We start from the raw sequence: 20,510 nt of genomic DNA, 5'->3' as shown, positions 1-20,510 counted from the left end.
CTCATGATGAAGACTGGTATTACAGATACCCATTGAACTGACAGGTAATAAGATCTGCCCCAAAAAGACATCTGACCATTCCAGATTGTAAATGAAGATATTTTTTATTAATGTGCTGTAGTTGCACATTCATTCTGCAGACTATGTTTTGCCATAGCTCATCTTCAATAACTGCTATCAGAAAAATGGATTTTCTTTTCCAGGGTGTGTTGCAGTATTTAAATCTCTTTGGTCAATTCCTATATTATTATGCAGGATGTTAATACTGGCTGATCTTTCTCTATTTAATTATCTTTATATGCCATCTCTCTCCCCCTCTCCTGAGGAATGAAATTAGGAATGCATTTTTTTCTCCTTCTGTAACTATTTATGAGCATCACAGATAGATTTCTGTGGGGCTTAAGCAGAAACAATCTTTTGCACCCATATGCAGCACCTCCCACCCCAAATTTGTGTTATCATGTGTAACTTCTTATGCTGTTTCTAAAGTAGCCATGCAAAAAGAAGGGTGAGGAGAGTATACCTATTAAAACAGAGTTCTTTTGTATTGCAAATAGAGTTAGCTAACAGATCGGTTGGCATGAAAATGCACCACAATTCCATGTGTTTTGTGGGAAGATGCAGCCTGGAGGAATGTTATTAGAAGCAAATATTACTGTTTCACACATAAAGTTAAGTACTCAGCACTTTACCCTTCCTTCCCCCGTAATGTTGCTAGAGTAAAGCTGTGAACTAATAAGGACTGCCCACAAACTGTGGGCCTAGTGACTGAAAACACTGCACTTAATTCCAGTACATTAGGTTTGGCTGCAAACAACTATTTCTAGGATCTATCTAGAACTGTTATGTGTAATGAAGAAATAGATATGATGGCACGTCCCAAGTTGTGACCATATGGAGACAGGCAGAAGAAACAGCAGAAAAGAATGTTCCTTTTGTACTACATCATTCTGACATCCTTTCTTGCTATGAAGAATCCTTATAACACAGACAAGTCAGATTTTCATGATTAGTTTTCTTTATGATAATTAGGGCGTAAAATTACAACACTTTTATTGATTTTTAAGGCCAGTATAATACAGCTTTATCATCTGAATTCTACCTTCTGTCTAACAAACCAGAGAATTCTATGAAATCACTCTTGATTTCAGGACAATAATTTGTGCCTTCATTGAAGAGATAAAGAATGGACAATTTTCCAAAGTAATATTTTGCAATGGTTAATTACCCTTACAGCTAAAGATGCAGACCATATCTCCAATTTTAATTTTTGAATTTATAGACATAATTTATTGCTACACGTCCTCACTATACTGTAGACCTTCTTCAATATCTTTTTTGTTAGTAAAGATGCTATATAATTATTTATCAACTCTTATTTTTTCTCTAATCAGTTAAACAAATGAACACATTTACTCTCTCCATTCCTTTCATTCTTCAATTTCTGTATTTCCTTCACTCTTTCTAAATGCCTTTCTTTTAAAAAGATGTTTAATGAGTTATAAGCACTTATAAGTACAAATAGTAAAAGAATTAATTTTTCTCAATTATTTACTCTTTCTTACATATCCAAAATTTATGTATTTCCTTTTGTGTAATAACCTTAAAGTAAGAAATATTCTAAGAGACAGAACAAATCTAAATTGCTGATTTCTGTCACTGTTAATATGAACAGTTTTAGATACTAAATATATTGTCATAGCCTCCATCACATATTAAACTCTTTTGAGTGTGCAGAAAAGAACCAAAAATAATTAGAGAGAGAGTATTGGTTAAAATACCATAATAGCACTAAACTGTGTTTTTTATGTGTAACCAGCAGGATATCTGGCACTGCTCAAAGCACCTTTGATGATTTATACTGTAGAAATTGAGAAAAAAAAAAATCAGATAAATGTATTGCATAACAGTATTTTTTGCTGGAAATTATTCTTGTTCCACAAATTTACATGTGATCCTGATAGGAATGTTCTCTCCAAAATTACTTTTTGAAAAGCTAACTGATAAAGCTGATTTGTTTTCTTTGATTTCATTTTCACCACAGGGAGTACTGGCTACTAATGGAAAGAAAATCTTTATATCCAGTCACAGGCTGTGATTCCCATGGGAAAACAGTTGTGTGGAAGAATTTTTAGTATCCCTAAAATAAAATACATGCATACTGCTAGAAGATTAGGTTGTGGTTTTATATTAGCATTTTGCTCATTTTTTGAGCAAAGTTATTAAAAGATCTGTCTCAGAATAAACTTTCGGGACTTCACTGTATTATGAAAGAGGGCCTGAGCTTGCTGGAAGTGTTCTGAACAACCCAGTACTCTGTAACTCACAAATATGCCATTTGACGTTTAATTTAGTTTTGCATGCTTTCCTCTACTCTTCTTTTTTATTTTCTGCTCCGTAGTTATTGTTCAGCATTCCACCCACCTTAGCAATATGGGGTTATTTGTCACTATGTATGGGAAATTCACCTGCCAAGCCCACTCCTGCCCCTGAACTACATGGAAAAATGCCTCCAGTCCCTCTTCTAGCCAGCTCTCTTGAATGAGTTATTCCTAATTCCAATATAGTCTGAACTGACAAGAAGAAATTAGAATTTATCACTTGACTGATAGAATTAAAAAGCAGCATCTAGTCTGTGAGTCTTTCCTTGTCTCCATCTTCTATCCCATGACTTCCCTATGTATAGCTCAGCATCTTGTCTAATGGGACTACTTTTGCCTTGTTGAATTCAAGATCAGATTAAGATGACTGCATGTAGACAAATTAAGATTTCTCTATGTAGGAAAACACTGGTATATAAAGTCTTACTGCTCATGAAAGAGTTTTAGGAGCTGTACAGCTCTGCACTAAATTCTGCTCAGATATTCAGTTTTGGTTAATATGATTCCACAGAGTTGCCATTCACATCAGGTCTCAAAGTCCATAATTACAAATCCCACATTATACCACTGTGTTTATCTAGTGCATTATACACAGTACAGCAGGAAGGTCTACCATTAAATATCATGGTAATTGTTTTGAAAAGGAATTCTGAGGTAGATGCAAAGTATTTTTTTTTTCAATTGACTGCTCACTAACATGGTGTTACAGCTAATGTGTGTGCAACCCTCCTTATTAAAGGCAGGAGTTTTCCCGTACTATAGATTAGCATTATAACTTCTCTTTCAGAGGCTCACAGTGCCAAGAAGAGAGAAGAATGGGACTAGGGGACATTTATCTCTGGCCTCCATTACCTTGTGTTCTGGCATGGCACTTCAGTCCTATTCAAGGCCAAGACAGTTTGCAACCTCACATGTAATTCTGATGGACTGTAATGCTGCAGGAAATGTTACATTACCAATAATGGTTCCTGTAAAAGTTTATTTGAGGATTTTTAATTTCAAACATCAAAAAGAATTACAATGAAGTGTCTTTTCCCATACTATATTCAAAGCCACTAGATGGTGGTATGCACTAGACCTGAGGAAAAGTACACAAAGGGACTGATTAATGTGCTCTTCCACTGTCTGAACAAGAGATTTTTCATGCCTCACTTTCCAGTCTTCCTCCAGCCAACCTTTTCCCTATCAGTTGTTTATTTAGAAGGGTGATTGTGACAATTACAAATCTCAGTAGAAGTTTTTCCCCAGCTTATTGACTGAGTTTGCATGACAATAAGATCTCATTTTGAGATAAATCTAAAAAGCCAAGAAGATGATGAAAGGTCAGAGACCACTCACATGCATGCAGTGAAAAGAATAAGAGATAATTATGTGCAGCTTGGCTTATGAAAACTTTAAGTGTCATTAGATATAAATGCTTTCTACAGTTTTAAAGATAAAAACTGTATATTAAGTACAGATGATCCAGTGACCCACCTTTTTTTAATTAATAGGATAGGATGGATATATTCAACACTGTAAGAATTTATGTTAACTACTTTCTTGAAATAAATTTGAAATCAAACAAAAAAACCCTTATGTGTTTCTTCATACTGTATTATGATAGACAAAACTATCTATAGCTGGCTAACAAAGCTTTCATCTGGGGCATGGATTTTGGCCACCTCTCCTCCAGTCTGAATTGTAAGGGAGATGTGTAAAATTAAAATCTAGTATTCTTTTCCACCACCACCCAGATGGAGTTTGGAACATTCATACAGAAAATCAATGGTAAAATAAGAAATTTCAGGATTGAATCTCCAGGTACTACAGCTACACAGTGATGTCATGTTTCCTCAGTCCTCATCTGTATTTTCCTTCTGCCTATTTTTCCTTGTTCCATCTTTGTTTCTGTCAGTCTCCATCTAGCTGTCTTGGATCTGCTATTCAGCTCTGCCAAGCCATGTGGCATTTCTATACAGCCTAATAAAAGACCCCAAGTTAGAAGTCTGAATTGCAGAGGAAAGATGTGTATTACCACAGCAGCCGAAGAAAATACAGAGATCCACAGTATAATGCACTTTCAATTTCAGAGAGCCATAACACAAGACAGGATGATGAGAAAAATGAATTAAATAATCATTCTATTTTTAGAAAATGCAATGATAGAAAATCAATAATACATTGAAGCCCATTAGACAAATATCTTGTAATAGTAATCCTGTTAAAGAATAAATGTCATTTATGCAACTATTTTTAATTCTTATTTTCAATCTCAGATGAATTATTTCAAATTAGCAGGGTACAAATCAATTGCTGTAAATGACATTTGAAAAATGAGGAGCAAGTCTTAATGGGAAAAAAAAGCTTTTATATTAATATAATGATGATTAAGATTCTTAACCTATTCCACACTATTTGTAGGAGAAAAAGCATGTTTGGCATTCAGCCACAACACATAACTTGTGTGAGACATATTTTCCAGAAAATTTTCCAGAAAATGGAAGATACAAGAAAGCTCAGCACAGGGGGAAAGAAAACAGTTATAGTGATGTTGTTGCAGCATAAGTGATGAACTTGCTTGAACCTTTGCTACCTGTATATTCTTTAATTCAATGGAATAGATTTCTTTGCCCAACTCTCCATTTTAATGATGAGCACTGCCTGGCTGTTTAACTGTATTTTGACAGCTATTGATTTGTGGGAAACTGATGGAGCATTGTAGCGACCAGGTAGCAAAGTTCAATAAGCAATATCATAGCAGGAGAGAATAATTTCATTTTTGCATCAAAACAGATTTCACTAACTACCATAGACATATTTATACCCACATACTTCCAGCACTACACATGTGCATCCGAGTAGCATTACCAGCAATCATGAAACCAAGATTTTATCCAAGTGATCTTCACAGCATTTCTTGTGGTTGAACAGGTGACAGCGGATGCCAACTAGTAAAACAATCTCTTCTCTCTTTTTAGGTTGATTGCTCCCTAATTAAAGTGCCATTAATCTCTCTGATGCTATGAGTCATCAGTGTTCCCCACCTGCCTTTCCCTACCCATCTCCTACTCATCCTGGCATCCTGATGGCTGCTAATGTTGGGACCACTAAGACCTGCCACTGTTTTCTTCAGCACCTTCCACAGCCAGCTTTTCCCATTCTCCCTTCATACTTACCCAATGCTTCTGTTATAGCTGTCCACAGAACAGGCTGTGGAACATCCAGCTGCCAGGAGGCTGACAGAAAGGAGTGATGAAGAGAGGCAGTAACACAAACAGACATGCTACAGCTGATAGAAAGTTCCTAATGGACATCAAACCATCCTGATCTGCGTGGAGAACTGCTTCACTGAGGTGAATCAGAGGCATAGGAGTATTGTGGTACAGCTACAAGGCTTGATGCCGCCTCTTGCAATAACAGGGGCATAAACTCTCAGAAGTCTCAAAATGTGAGTTGATTGAACTCTTACCACTCACAGGTAAGAGTCATGGGTATAATTAACTACAGTGGAATGGTGTGTAAAAGTCAAATTCATAAAATAAATGTGTTTGTACAGTTTCAGTGTATAATACCTTTGACACAAACCTGTTGGAACCCTGGTTACTGAGAATTTTAGACTTTCCGTGCTAACTGACCCCCAAAAGAACACTACAATTGACCTGAGGCCATGGAGAAGGTTTCCAAAATTAAATGATAGAACTAAGATTATGAGTGTATAGTTTGAATAAAATGTGTAATATCACATGGCAGTAAACAAAGAGTTTAAGGTTTTAGACTACAGTAATATACATAAAACAAGATGAAAGTTTTAAGGCAGAGACTAGTCCTTCACCTCTTCTTCTTTAAGTGTCATTTCTTAATTAAACAGTTTATCCTTTAAAAGTCTTGTAAAGAGAAAGATACAGCTCTATTTTTAGTTTGTTAAAGTACTGTAGAATTCACAGTTTGTGAGACTGTAATATAAATAAAAACTAATAAACATCTGAGTCCAAATGAAAAATGCCATCTCACACATTTAATCTCAACCTTAACAAAAAAAAAAAAAAAAAAAAAAAACAACAAAAAAACCCAACAAACCTCTGCACAATCCCTCTGTAGTTTTCTATTGAATGCAGCATATAATGGTACACATTTCTTTTCAGTATTCCAAAATGGGGAAAAGGAGTTGGAGTGTTACTGGGCTACAATGAGTCATATAACCCTCAAAATGCTGCTCTGTAAGAAACCTTATTCCATACTAAATATGACAAACATTCACTGTTTTCCTTTCCTGTAAATCCCTACTGAATTCACAGTTTTTTCAAATGACATGAAAATATGTTTTTAGATTATGTTTTCCCCTTGAAATGTCAGAATATGCCATGAGGAGCAAAAATAAATCTATCCTTCTTCTCCTGCCTGTTGCTTAACATCGCATAATTAACCTATTATATAATGAGGAAGTAAGGCTCAGCCAGGACATACCAATGAGCTCTATTTACATCATCAGGATAGTATACATGATAGAGTAGTAATCTCAGACCTTTAACTGGCTACCACACTTTCCTTGTTTAAAACTAATTATGACACATCCGTAATGCTAGTTGGAGACAGCCTGACACTGGGTATTTAATAGTAAATTTAATAGTTCAGTAGTCAAAATTCAGAGATTGGGACTGGGTTTAGCAAGATTTGTTACCTGAAAAATTTCTTCTACTCCTATGAAATAGAGGGAGAAGATATTTGAGGTATTATTATGGCAAAATGTGGATAAATTAGTGTCTGTATTTTGCATATTGGTGTCAATAAGATTCAGATTACTCTTTCTTTGTTTATATGAACATAAAAATAAATAAAGGCTTAAGGGAAATAAAAATATAATTTTCTTCAACAGTGTGAATTAAGGAGGAAAGAATAAAATTTTGAAGTAGGTACTGGGCCAAATAATGGGAAAAAAATGAAGTTCTAATGAATTACAACAATTGCAATTAGGAGTTATCTTGAATGATTAATAAATCAAATTATAATCTCTACCATGAGGATGCACTTCTCCTCAAGGAACTGGTTCTGTTGACCCATACAGAAAGCTGAAATATTCAGAAATGTCAAAGTCTACATTTACAAGACCTTTTTGAATACTTAGTCACCATCCCCACTTCCTCATCTCAACTAATGGCATGGAGGAATGGCATGAATTATTAAATTGGAATTTGTCTTGCTAAGTAATTGTGTTGTGCTTTTTTCATTTTTGTCTTGTTTTGTAAATGTTTCCCTAAAGTCCTTATTTGGGGGATGTATTTTTGAAAGACTTTTATGCTCAGTCAAGCTGTGGAAGGCATTTTAATTAAACATAAATCACTTTTACTCGTATGTATTTGTATCAGCTGTGTGGACAAAGATCTGTATGTGTCAAAACAAGTATAGAAAAAGCATCATGAAGTACTAAGGCTTGTCCACTTAGCACTGTCTGACAAGGTGCTACTCCACTACCTCTTCAGGGGAAAGCTGTAAAAACCTGATTAGCTCCTCAAAATTGTTCACTGACTGCCAAGGTCACTAAGGTAGGAGGGCAATTGCAGTAGTAAAAGGGCAGCAGTTGCAAACGGCAAGACAACCATTCAGGAACAAAGGAAGCAAATGAGCTGCTAGAGTCGGGATTAATATGAAATACTGAAGTCAACCAGTATGCTGCATGTGCAGTACAGAGTGGCTAGGACAAGATTTTTTTGTAAACTCAAGCACCAGGACACCTTGAAAGCACTTGTAGAAATGAGAAATCAATACCAACAGCAATCACATTATCTGATAGATAGACAATTGTATTGTATTGTTTTACAGCTGTCCTGGCTATTTGTGAATGTCCAGCCCAGGTCCATCAGTGCTTCCCTGGACTATTCCAGAGTCTAAGAAAACTAAGGTTGTAATTTTTCTATGAAATACATCCTATTTTTTTCTTCCAGTTATGTTCAAGCCATAGTTCAAGCTAATATTCCCGTGTTGATCTCTACTGTTTGTCAGGGTTTATCTTTCCCTGTATCCAATTTATATATTAATTTTTTGTTCTTTTGCATTGAAAATTGTTCAGACAACTAATTCTTTCTGGTTTTATGAAGATATGGACACAAAAAGCTGCAGTCTATCAGTGATTATCTGTTAGAAACAAACACCTTTGTAACACAGACTTATAGTAATTGTTCAGATTTCACAGCAAAAAGATTTGCTCTCTTTTCATCCTATTAAATGCTACCTATTCTAGATTAACAACATAACATCAGCTTTTAATTTTTACCTTCAGTTTTCACATAAAACACAGATTTTGCAACCACAGCACATAATTCCTAATCCATGTGATATGGATGGCTTACAGAATGTCTTGAGGTAAACATACTAGAACAAAAACAAATTCTGGACATTAGGAATTTCAAACCTCTTTGTCCTTCCAAGAATTTTTGAAAAAGTTGTACAACTCAGACATCTAATCTAGATTGCAATCATTAGTCCCAAACAACTGAGATTCAAAGAGATTTTAAAAGGGCATTGGTTAAATGTCAAATATGTTTTCAAATTTTATCACCCTTTAAGAAAGATGTCATATAATCACATCTGCCACCTATACCACCGCCCATAAACAGCAGTTACTCAGATAGTAAATTGACTGTATTTCTATTATTAATACATATTCATATCTCACCTGTAAATGGTAAAAGACTGCTTAACTAATTCATACTATTTTACTAATTTACATGAAAGAAAAAAATATTGCTTGCAGCTCCTTCACAGATTTGCTTTCCTCTGGTTTTATTTCTCATAATTATATTTAGGCACAATCAGATCCACTCTTCCTTAAAATCTTGCTTATCTGTCTGTGTGTTTTCTTTACTTGGGTCTTTCCCATTTCTCACAAAGGGTCTATACTATGTGTCAGAATTTAGCAGGATTCATCTTCCATTATGCTTTTCAGGGAATAGAAAGCATTTGACAGTGAGACATGTTTCTATGTCTAAAGCACTTCTCTTTAAACTTCACTTTCTCATTGTAAGTCTCAAATTCTGCTGATTTGAGATACACAGGAGAAAATTCAGAAGCATTAAAGATCTATTCCTACCCTTAAAAAAAGTAATCTCTGCTGTTTCATTCTGTGATACAGAAAGGAAGAGTGAAAAAGAACAGTTTTCATTAAAGACTGATGAGACGAGTGAAAATAAAAACAAAACAAAGCAAAACCAAAACCTAAAAATCTGTTAACAACTTGTATATAATATCTCCAGTAATCAAATTCAGTGAAGTCACCCTACATATAGTTGCATGCAAATTTTCATTAAATAAAGATGATATTCATTATGTTTGCTTTCTTAAACAACATTTCCAGGTAATTTACTATTACTTATTTTAATTAAAGTGCAAACCTTTTATAAAGATACTTGAAACATTGAGATATAGCTGAGAACTACTCTGGTTTTCCTACAAATTAGTTGGTGACTTTGTTTGGTCAAAGTTTTTTGATGTCTGTTAAGAACACCAGAGTTATCTCACTCAAAGAAAATTAAGAAAATAAAATGAGAAGGTGAGAGCCATTAGTTAGACAGTTTTTTTGATGACTGAAGCACAGATAAAAGGGTAAGGAGATCTGGTTTTATGCTTGGCTGAGCTAGCAGTTTCCCATAAGCCCTAGCAAATATTATTTAAAGAAGCTTTCTATTTCTTGGGCATTATGAGATTAAGTTCATCAGGGATTGCAATGCCTTTTGAGATCATATGATTTATAACTTTATAAAAGTGAAAAGTATAATTAGAACTTCCAATGATTTTTGAAGTGAAAATAAAATACCTTTCCTCATGCTAAGCCTTTTGACTATGCATTTTAAATGCTCAGTGTTAATGATGTAGCCTCACCAGGCACTTGGAGGATTCAAGCCAACCTCATTGTACTTTGATGGGGATGCCTCTTTATTTCCATGGTTTCCATTTCTATAAGGTTCTATATGCTGCTATTTTTAACCAGTTAGCAGAGACTGCTTGAACTGAGGCCATTCATCCAATAATTCCATTTTATGTAGTAAACCATGAGAAAAATAGTGTTTGTTACAATTATGATAATATTCACATATCATGCTCTCAGAGAAACAGTAGATGTGTCTCTCTCTGCTTTAAAATACTTGGCTTATACTTCTGTCTCCAAACAGAAGAGAAGATTATAAACACAAATTTATATAGCATTTCTGTGGCTTCTGTAAATATACTGGGCTTCTATTAAAAGAAAAATCATCTTGAACTACAACTACAGGTCCAGTTCAGAAGCAGTCTTGCTTAAAGCTTTCCACCATGTGAAAAGCAGTGTGTTGAGTAATTATGCTGAGAAAAATTATTGGAAAGGCTTTACTTAACCTTTTAATCATACAGTCAATTGCAGCCAAGTTCTCCAGTTTTTCTAATCCCTGCAGTTCTGCTTACATAGTGCATTCATATGCTTGGGATATTGCCTCTGTGATTGAAAAGTATGCCATCGCTGGTGTATGCATGCGTGCAAGCATATTCTGGCTTCTGTTCTAAACATTTTGGCAAGATCATAAATGTTAATATTGCATGAGGTTTGGAGGGTGATGAGTATTACAGGACAAAGGCAGGTGGAGTAGGAAAAAGTCGTTATGTACATAGCAGGTGATAAATAATAAAATACAACAAAAATTGTAGGCATACTTCGTACAACATTAATGCTCCTTTCTCTTCCTTCTGCCAAATCCACAAGCCCATATGGGCAAAACCAGTCAAGTAAGCTTGTAATTGCCATTGGAGTCCCCTCTGAACTCTCCCACAAGTAAAGAAGTACCCTTATTACAATAATTTTTATAGCTGAAGAAAATCTCTGCTTTAATGTGTCATTCCCTAACTAGGCTTCTTTTTATGCTCCTTTAAGAAGTTTTACGATACTGCAAAACATAACTGTGAGTAATAGTCAAGTTCTGAATGTTTCCACTTGTTTCAGCTTTACAAGAAAATTTATTTACAGTAAGAAAAAATGTTTATTTTTGAAGAATTGTTATACAGCATTTACACCTCTCATAAAATGTTATCTCCATTTGAACTACCAAAAGGCAGGACAACTGATGTTGTTCCAGAAACAAATGGGCACTTCTTAATCACCAAGTGATATATTTACTTTTTTATTTACCATACTTTTTTCCATTTTTTTCCTCTGTATGTATGTTCCCTAAAAAAAATAATCTGAACTTCTCTGGGAATCATAATATTTGAAAACTTTGGTTTATGCACATTAAAATAAAAGCATTGTTTAGTAATTGTTGACATTGAGAATGTAAATTTTGAATTTAAGAATCCTTTCTGGTATCTAAATGTAATGTAGAACAGTTCCCACAAATAATTTCAGCACCTAATTGCCCTAGAGGATGACTTCTGAGAGAAAGAATGGATTAAAATATTGCTTTGGGTTATTCACTTTGAGGTTTCACCTAAAGCCAAATGACCATTCAGAAACTGAGAGAGAAAATAACCTGAGGTAAACATCTTCCCAGAAATATCTGAACACCTACATGCCTTGTGCTGCAGATCAAATGAATCATATGAAACACAGCTTTTAATAGAAATTGCAGGAGAGTCGGAGGGAGAGGAAGGCAGACACCAGCACCAAAGAAGAGATTTAGGAAAGCACTATAGTAAATGTGCTGTGTGACTGCCAGGAATCTGGCAAAAAGGTATTTTTGCTCAACACTGTTTCTTCTCTACCCAGATGACCATTAAAAAATATTTTATTTGCATAAAAATATATAACATCCAGATGATATCCAAGTGTTTGTGAATGCTTCTGGGTTTTTTGCAGAGCTTGGAGGGATCACCAAATTCAGGAGCTCAGGTCTAGGAGTTCTATAAAGTGAGCTGGGGTGACTCAGGGAGGTGTTGAACAGTTTATGACTAGAACAAAACACAGAGGTGCAAGCCTGTGACAGTCCATGATATGCAGGAGAAGAGTCATCTCATGTCTGCCTTTGGCTTCAGGATCATTCTTGGATTCTATGGGTGAGCTCCTCAGGAAGCCTGATAATAAATCTAGGACAGCTTCACTTTAGGGCTTTTTTCTCTGGACACACTGACCTTTTACAGAGTGAACCTGCACATTAATTTCATCATTATGACACAGTGAGGAGAGTCATAAGGGAAATCAGTGCCAGACAGGAAAAAAACACATTATTACTTAGCCGCAGTTCTATTCCTCTGTTACTTCTAGCCAATTTCTGAAATGTAAATCCAATTTGACTGTTTTTCCAGTTAGAGAAAAAAACTAGCACTTTAACCTTTAAGTTAATTTTTTTTTTTTCTTCAGACAATTCCAGACTAACAGTATCAAAAAGTGAACATGCCTGAGCACCTAGAACACAGTCTCAAATCAAGAGATCACTGATCATCTAGAAGAATAGTACAGCAAGTGTTAATTTTCCTATGATTGATTATACACCTTCCTCAATAATGATATTCTAATCATAGACCAGGTGCAGTCTTCCAGAGAAGACTACCATTTTATAAACTAAGTGGTCAGTCTTCAACAAATAAAAGGAAAGCATGATATAAAAAAAATTAAAATTAGGGTAAGATGTAAGATTTATTTCTCATCATACACTGAAACCTATTGAGAAATTGAGAATTGTATTGAGAAATGCAATGCACTGTCCTGGTAGCACATAGAACAATGCAGACTAGTAATTTAATTAGGAATCTATGATTTATAACTTATGGTTTTAAGGGTGGGCAGCAACAAAATTGCATATCACGGTTTTTCTTCCACCTTGGTCAGGAATACTAACAAATCACACTTTTCTCTCTACAAATTTTAGTTAGGTCTGTAAGAAGCAGATAAGTGAATACAAAATGTAAAAAGATAAGATGGGCTGAAGGATTTCCCATCTCTTTAGCCCCTTCATTTCTTCCATTCTGGATGTGTTGTCAATGTGGGAATTCAAATCCGGAGATCCTAGGAAAGATGATTTTATGTTGAAAGTGCTCCTGACCGGGTTGGTGGTGGACTAATTGACCTCTAGAGGCCCCTTTTCCCTGATCCTGTGATGCAATTCTATCATTGACTTTCCAGGATATATCTTCTTATCAAAACTACAAGAAAGCAGGCAAGGCTTACAATAAGTCCCATTTAATAGGACTAAATAACTACAATTGTTCCAAAATCAAAAACCTGTGGAATGTATTTTCTTTTCACGCTTCTTGAAATAATTCACTTATTTTTTTCTATTCTGTTTAAAGTTGTTTTGGATGGGAAGTCCTGGGCAAAAGAACTAAGAGAAATAGATCATCAATGTCAGTTAATCATTACCACATGACTCCCAGCAGGAAGAGTAATGGCAAGTGGCCACTTAGAATATGAAAAGAGGAAATAAGAGAACTTCAGCTGAGATGCAGAATTCCATCAGTGGATAACTTGAAATACCAACTGGGACTTAGTAGTTGCAAAACTTTTTGAACTATTTTTAAAATAATATATATAGTCCAAACACTTTTTAAAAGCTTTAGAACTTTGGGGAAAAGGGTTTATTCTGGAGAAAGAGCAGGGTTTTTGTTTAGTTTACCGCTGGACTCCCTGATGATATATATGCTCAATCACAGACCTTCATTGATGGATCAGTTAACTGAAGATATCTTAGAGGATAAATCATCATCTAATCTGCTGCAGGACATGAAAATAGGGATTAAGAGGGATCACAGAGAGGGACCAGCAGTTTGTACAGAAGGTTGTGTAAGAAGGGTTATACATCTTGTAGATACACAGTCCAAGGAAGTGCTCTATTCTCAGCCAGGATGGTGGGCACTTGTGTCAGAAGAAAAAAACAAGTGTTTCTACAGAGAAAGCCCCTGAGATGTCTGATGCTTCCGCCTACACTGGACTGGTAAGGAAGGACACTTCAGTACAGATGGTAGGTTGCAATGAAATGTTGGCCCCTTTTCCTGGAAAATATCAGTACATGGGAAAGATGTGCACAGGTTGATGATGTGTTTCAGGACCTCCTTAATGCTGCACAGCATTAGAATAGCTGAGGAAATGGATCAGTGGTTACAGAACTTTGCTTCTGTGGCAGACACCACAAAGAATGAGGCACTTTAGACTCTGATGAGCCACAAAATTAGGACAATTCTTCAGTCTTTACCCTCCAGCATCACAACCAAAACCAGATCTGAAGCTTGAACAGCTAGAGACACCCACAAAAAAGGACTGCAAAGATAAACTGTACCAGCAGCTCTCAGCGGAGACAGCAGGAAGAAGGAGTGCTGGAAGAGAGTGACTCTGTTAAGGGACACTGAAGTGCCCATTTGCCACCCTGATGGGGCTGGGAAAGGTTCTGTCCTTGGGAAGCTGAGGCTGTGGTGATGCTGAGAGGGTGTTACACCTTGCCATGATCACAGACTGCTCTCCACTGCTACTCTTTGCTGTGGGCAGGAATAACACTGCAAACCAGAACCTGGGCAGAATCAAGGAAGATAACAAAGTCTTGGGGGTTCAAATGAAAGATTTTGGTGCCCAAGTTATTTTTTCTTCCATCTTACCAGTCAGAGGAAAGGGTGCAGCCAGAAACCACTGTATAATGCAAATCAACTTCTGGCTTTGTGGCTTGGGCCATCATGAGAATTTTGTTTTATGAAAATGACTGGGATCAGAATTTTCCATTTTTCTTGCTTAATAGAGTTCTAAAGTCTTAAATATGGGTATTAACCTAGGTCTGAATTTGTCATAAGCTGCCGTTTGAGCTCTTGTCATATCTGGCCAAGATACATTTAGAATCTCTTTAGTCCCCAAACAAAATTATTTATTTGCTCATTTAAGTGTATTCTTCATGTTTTTTACTTAATGATTCTGATTTTAAAATATGATAGGTCCATTTATGAAGTTTAGCTGTCATGATCACAGTCCATGTTTGTCCTCAGAATCATAACATGTGGCTCCTGTATATAACAGTTCATTTCTCCTTCTAAATGGCATGTGGGAAAAAGTAATCCCTGTAGTCCATTCTATGTATGTAGATCCTTCTTAAGTTGCTGTTGTATTTTACTGATATAGAAGAACATAAGAGCAGAGTAAAATGAAATTGCCTACTCATGTTTGGTTATTTAATGTGTTATCTCCCATTGTGTTTTTAACATACTAATTCAGACTATACTGAGGAGTTAAATGGGAAAAACCCACAAAAAATTAAAGTTGGAAAGGGAACATGAATTGCATGCATATTACTAAAATTAATATCAATTTTTCTATTTATTTTGATACTTAATTTTCAGTTTCTTCTTTTGTTCACCAGATAACACCTGGAAAAAAGCTTTATGGCATTGTCTTTTTGCTTAAAGAAGAAAATTAACAGTTACAGTACCTGATTTAAAAGACTAAAGTAATTATTAATACATTTTAACTGCTCTTGAAAACATCAGGTAGAAGAAAGAAATATTTTGAACAGCCATAAAGAGAACTCAACAGATTTGCAGAAGCTTTCTTTGTTGCTCTGTAACTAACTCTTTGTTGAGTGTAAGAGTGTGACACTGCAAGGGAGATTTTCATTCTATTATTTCATTAAAGCATCCGTCAGTGGGAGAGGATTTCAGACACAGCAAGAGTTTCAGCATTTCAAATTTTAGATATTTTGTTTTAGATATCCTGTGCCCAGTTTTACCAGGATTCTAAATTTCCCATGATCCCTAATACTTTAAATCTCCTCTTAGCTGTTTCTTGCTATTTTCCTGTAAGTAAGTATGTGAACTGAAGTGAAGGAAAAATCTCCCAAGTACCTCTTCTGGGGGAAGGCTTATGCCAAATAATGATTTTACATATGAATCTCTGGGTCAGGTCCCTTTTCACCCTTGCAAAATGCTGTTTGGTATTTTCCAAGAAGATTTAGATTGTTCTTAGACTACAGCCTGTGGTCAGGATTTAGTGAGATAGAATCTCACAGTCACTTATTCTCAAAGATGCTAAAGAAAATGAAGATCAAGGTGAAGGTTAACTATACTATTTTTTAAAGAAAACAACATTAAAAAGGATGCAGGGCAGTGGAGTCACCTATACATCTTTCTCTTCATTAGAAACAATCTTTAATGTCCCTGAAGCAGCAAATACAGAATTCTTAGCTACAATACAGTGTTGTGTGCCATGAAAAAAAACTTCAAAATAAATTGAAAATATAAGAACATGCTGCAGTTTTAAAGGGTTTCTTGCATAGACATTTCTGGACTTACAAAGTTCTCATTCTACTACGCAAAACGCAAAAGTGGAAAACAATTGAATTATCTATTAAGTTATTTACATTTATAGAAGAAATTAAGAGTTCCCAAGTTAGCCTTTCACACCTCTTCCCCTGCTCTGTTAGATAACTCACTGTGTATGGCGCCTAGGGATCAGTCTCAGGAGATGATCTGAAACCCCTGGTGTGAGATTGCCCAGAGAGCTGCACAGTGCACTGTGGCGAAAGGAGTGCCACAGCTGTGTACAACAGTAGGGAGGGAAGTGGTGAAAACTCTGTCCTTCTGCTTCCCTTTGAGAAGAGGTCTCTGCAAGTTCATTATCTGACTGGAAATATTTCCTTGTCTGTTTCATGTCAAGGAAGTGATGATGCTGCTGAATACAGAGTAAGATGAGAGTCATGAGCATCTTGTTCTTAGGAGAAATACCTCAAATCGTTTGACAAACAGTAAACCCTCTGTCCCACAAGGTTTAACAAGAATGTTTTCATATCACTTCACAATATGGCAGAATTTTTTTCTGTATGAAAAATATCCAAATTGAGCAAAAAGCAAGGAGGTAAAAATATCTTTTTTTTAAACTATACAGTGAATCTTGATCCTGAGACATTTATTCATGTACTTGTTGGAATCCTGGATGCTGAGAATTTTATACTTTCTCTGCTGAAAGGCACAGACCCACAAGAGAACACTGCATTTGACCTGAGGCTGTGGAGAAGACATTAAAAATTGATTGATAGTACTGGGATTACTGGGTATGTAGTTGGCTAGAAGTATGTAATATCACAGGGTGGAAAACTTAAGAGTCTGGGGTTTTAGAATATAGAAATAAATATGAAGCAAGATGGAGGCTTTAGGGTGGAGACAGATTGTTCTTCTTTATCTTCTTCTTCCTTCTTTTTCATAGGTTTGGGTGATGTTTTGTGATTGGACAGAAAGGTCTGCATTGCGGTCTTCAGGGGAGCAGTTACTGGGTTAAAAGGGAAAATAATGTAGGCGTCCTTTCTTAATTGGATAGTTTAGCTTTAAAAGACCTTGTATCAAGAGTTAGTTAGCCATGTTGTGCCTTGCTAATGAAAAGCTGCCAAAATCATGCTTGTGAGACTGTTTCTCTGATAAAGTAATAAACACCTGAGTCCAAATATGGAATGCCCTCTCAAGTGCCTTCAGTCCCAACCTCGTGAAACTGATATGTATTCATGCATATATATATATATATTTGAAAAAAATCTCAAAATAGCCCTAGGTTTATTGATTAATTTTGGGAGGTAGAGTCCTCTTATCACTTGACTATTTGCTGTGAAACTCTACAATAAGAAATATTTTTTTAATATATTAAGGAGTTAAAGCAAGACTATAGGAGTCTTACAGGGAAGCACAGACACCTCCATGATTCAGAGCTTCAACTAAGTTTTAGAAATGCACATTCCAGTTTGGAAAAATAATTCTGTAGCTTGGTTTCTGTAGCTGAGGAAAGGCAAACTTATATCTTTTCTCTATTTCCTTCTGAGCAGAGGTGTCAGTTGAGATCAAAGAGCTGCCAGATTAACACCAAGTTTCAGAGCTCTCTGAAAGTTTATTATCCAGGTTTGTAATTTTCCACCAAAGCTTACTACACATAGAAATTTGTAGGTGCTTATCCAACTCCATAGCATCCATCAGCTTATGTAACAGTTATGAATGTTTTGGATGTCTTAAAAGTGGCAGACCAATCTTTTGCATAACCATATCTTTCATAAAATTAATTATATAATCTGGTTTGTGGCAATTTTTAAATTGCAAATTAATTAGCTCCATCTGGTCTGTAATTTTCCACTTAGCAGGTAATAACTTTTAAAGCATCTGTTGCTTCTGAAACAGATAAGACAGTATTGAATATAGCAATTCTTATCTGTCAAAGTTATCTGGTTAGACAGTGGTGATCTTGATTTTTTGAGAGTTTTTTTATATGAGATCTTCACTGTACTGAATTCTAAATGTCTTCATTTGCCATAAGTGCTTCTGGCTCATTACTTGCTGCTCTACTTGCTGTTGATTAATGCAAGGCATTTTTGAAGCTGGAAATGTGTGATTATTACATCTTTAATCTAAAATAGACTGACTGATAAACCTGCTTTATATATATTTCCTGTTGATAGAGAATCACTACTACTGTACTTCATGTTGAGACACAGTTGAGGAAGGGGAAAAAAAACATGTATTTCCTAAACATAAATGTATTAATTCACAAACAGGAAAGTTACATTTTACAGCAAGGTCTCATGAAGGACTTTGTAGAGCTCCTGAAGATAAGACAAAGTTTTGTGAAAATGGAAAGAAAGCAGATTTTTCCTTTGACTTTAGCAACTTACATTTCTTCAAGATTCTGAGGCAAATTCAGATCTTCAGTAATCAAGTTTGTCAATTCTTTTCAACATCTCATCTTGTTTTTCTGTGGTTTAGATATATCTTTTGTAACTGTATTGAAAACCATGTCCTAGTAAAATGGTTAATAGTGTTATACATGACTGCCATGGTGTAGGAATGGTACTCCTCAGTTTAGAGCTCCCGTTGAGATGCTCCAAACCACACTTCTGCCCCCTCCATCCCCTTGTCAGTGGACTAGGAAAAGAATTGGAGGTACAAAAGGTAAAGATCATGAGGTGAGATAAGAACAACTTACTGGAAACAGTGAGATGACAAAATGAACAGCAGCAATGACGGTACAAGAGAAAAGTAGGTGAATCACAAGGAACTCCCCTGGCAATAGACAACACCTGACTGCTCCCTCCTTCATGCTATGCTGAAGAGACCCCTTCCCTTCAGAGGAGATTCCCTCCCCCTGCCCTTTGCAGCGACATCAGGTGGTGCAAAATAATCTCTGGGTCCTCTCCATGCGTCCTCCTAGCTACTGCAAAAATTAACTATGCCCTGGCCAAAACCAGGATGATGATAATGTATCCTTTGACTGGAAATTGTGCAAAATGTTATGGTTCCATATTTGTGGTAGGCAAATCTGGGTGAAGATTAGTTTTATAATTTTAGATGTAGATTTTTGAACAGAGGTTTAAAAGTTCTTCCTGAAGCATACTAAAACTTGAATTTGTGAAGGCATATTTTCTATAAGTCTTGTGAATATCCCTATTTTCTGATTCTGTCACATGTATTTCTTACCACTTATTTATCATGTTTTCAAATATACCACAAATTAGTTAATTCTAACAACTGTTCCTATTCACAAAGATGATTTATTTTCCTTGAGGTTTGTGACACTAGAGTCAATCAGTTTACCTGATGGCTTCTCTCTTGCAAAGAAAATAACTTTCCCAAAATTACATTTGTACCAAGATGAAAGTGTTCTTTCTGTTTTTTGAGTATCAGTGGCTGGCATTATGAAATGTATCGTACAACTCCAGTGCTTTGACATATAACAAAAGAGGGATTAATTTACGTCTGTGCTTCCTGTGTAATACTAAGGAATCCAGACTGAAAACTTAGGTGTCAGATAACCAAGTTTCCTATTTACACATACACATGACTTACTTAGAGATGTACACTGGTGCACTGCAATAGAAGGTGACACCAGGGAAACTGAGAAATTTTTTCTCTGCCAAATTCTTTTACAGGTGCCTTGATTTCCACCTTTACCATACAGTTCTTTTCTGATGACTTATCAGAAGTTTAGTCAGAAGCAAAACTGTATCTAATATCAAATATTCAAACTGAGTGCATGATACAGAGCATGTTTTTGTCACAAGGAAAGTGATAGTACCCCCTGACCCTTGTGGTCACCCTTATCACTAATTTTTCATCTCACAAATCTAAACAATAGTGTGGTGGATCCAAATACTTGGACTAGTGACACTTGTGTCTTAACTGGCATTACTTGGTTTTTCTAACATCATTCATCAGCATGATTTAGGATCAAAATCACATTAGATTCCTTTC

This window comes from Lonchura striata, chromosome 6, assembly GCF_046129695.1.
Source record: "Lonchura striata isolate bLonStr1 chromosome 6, bLonStr1.mat, whole genome shotgun sequence".
Classification (NCBI taxonomy): domain Eukaryota; kingdom Metazoa; phylum Chordata; class Aves; order Passeriformes; family Estrildidae; genus Lonchura; species Lonchura striata.
Note: the sequence above shows the minus strand (reverse complement) of the source record.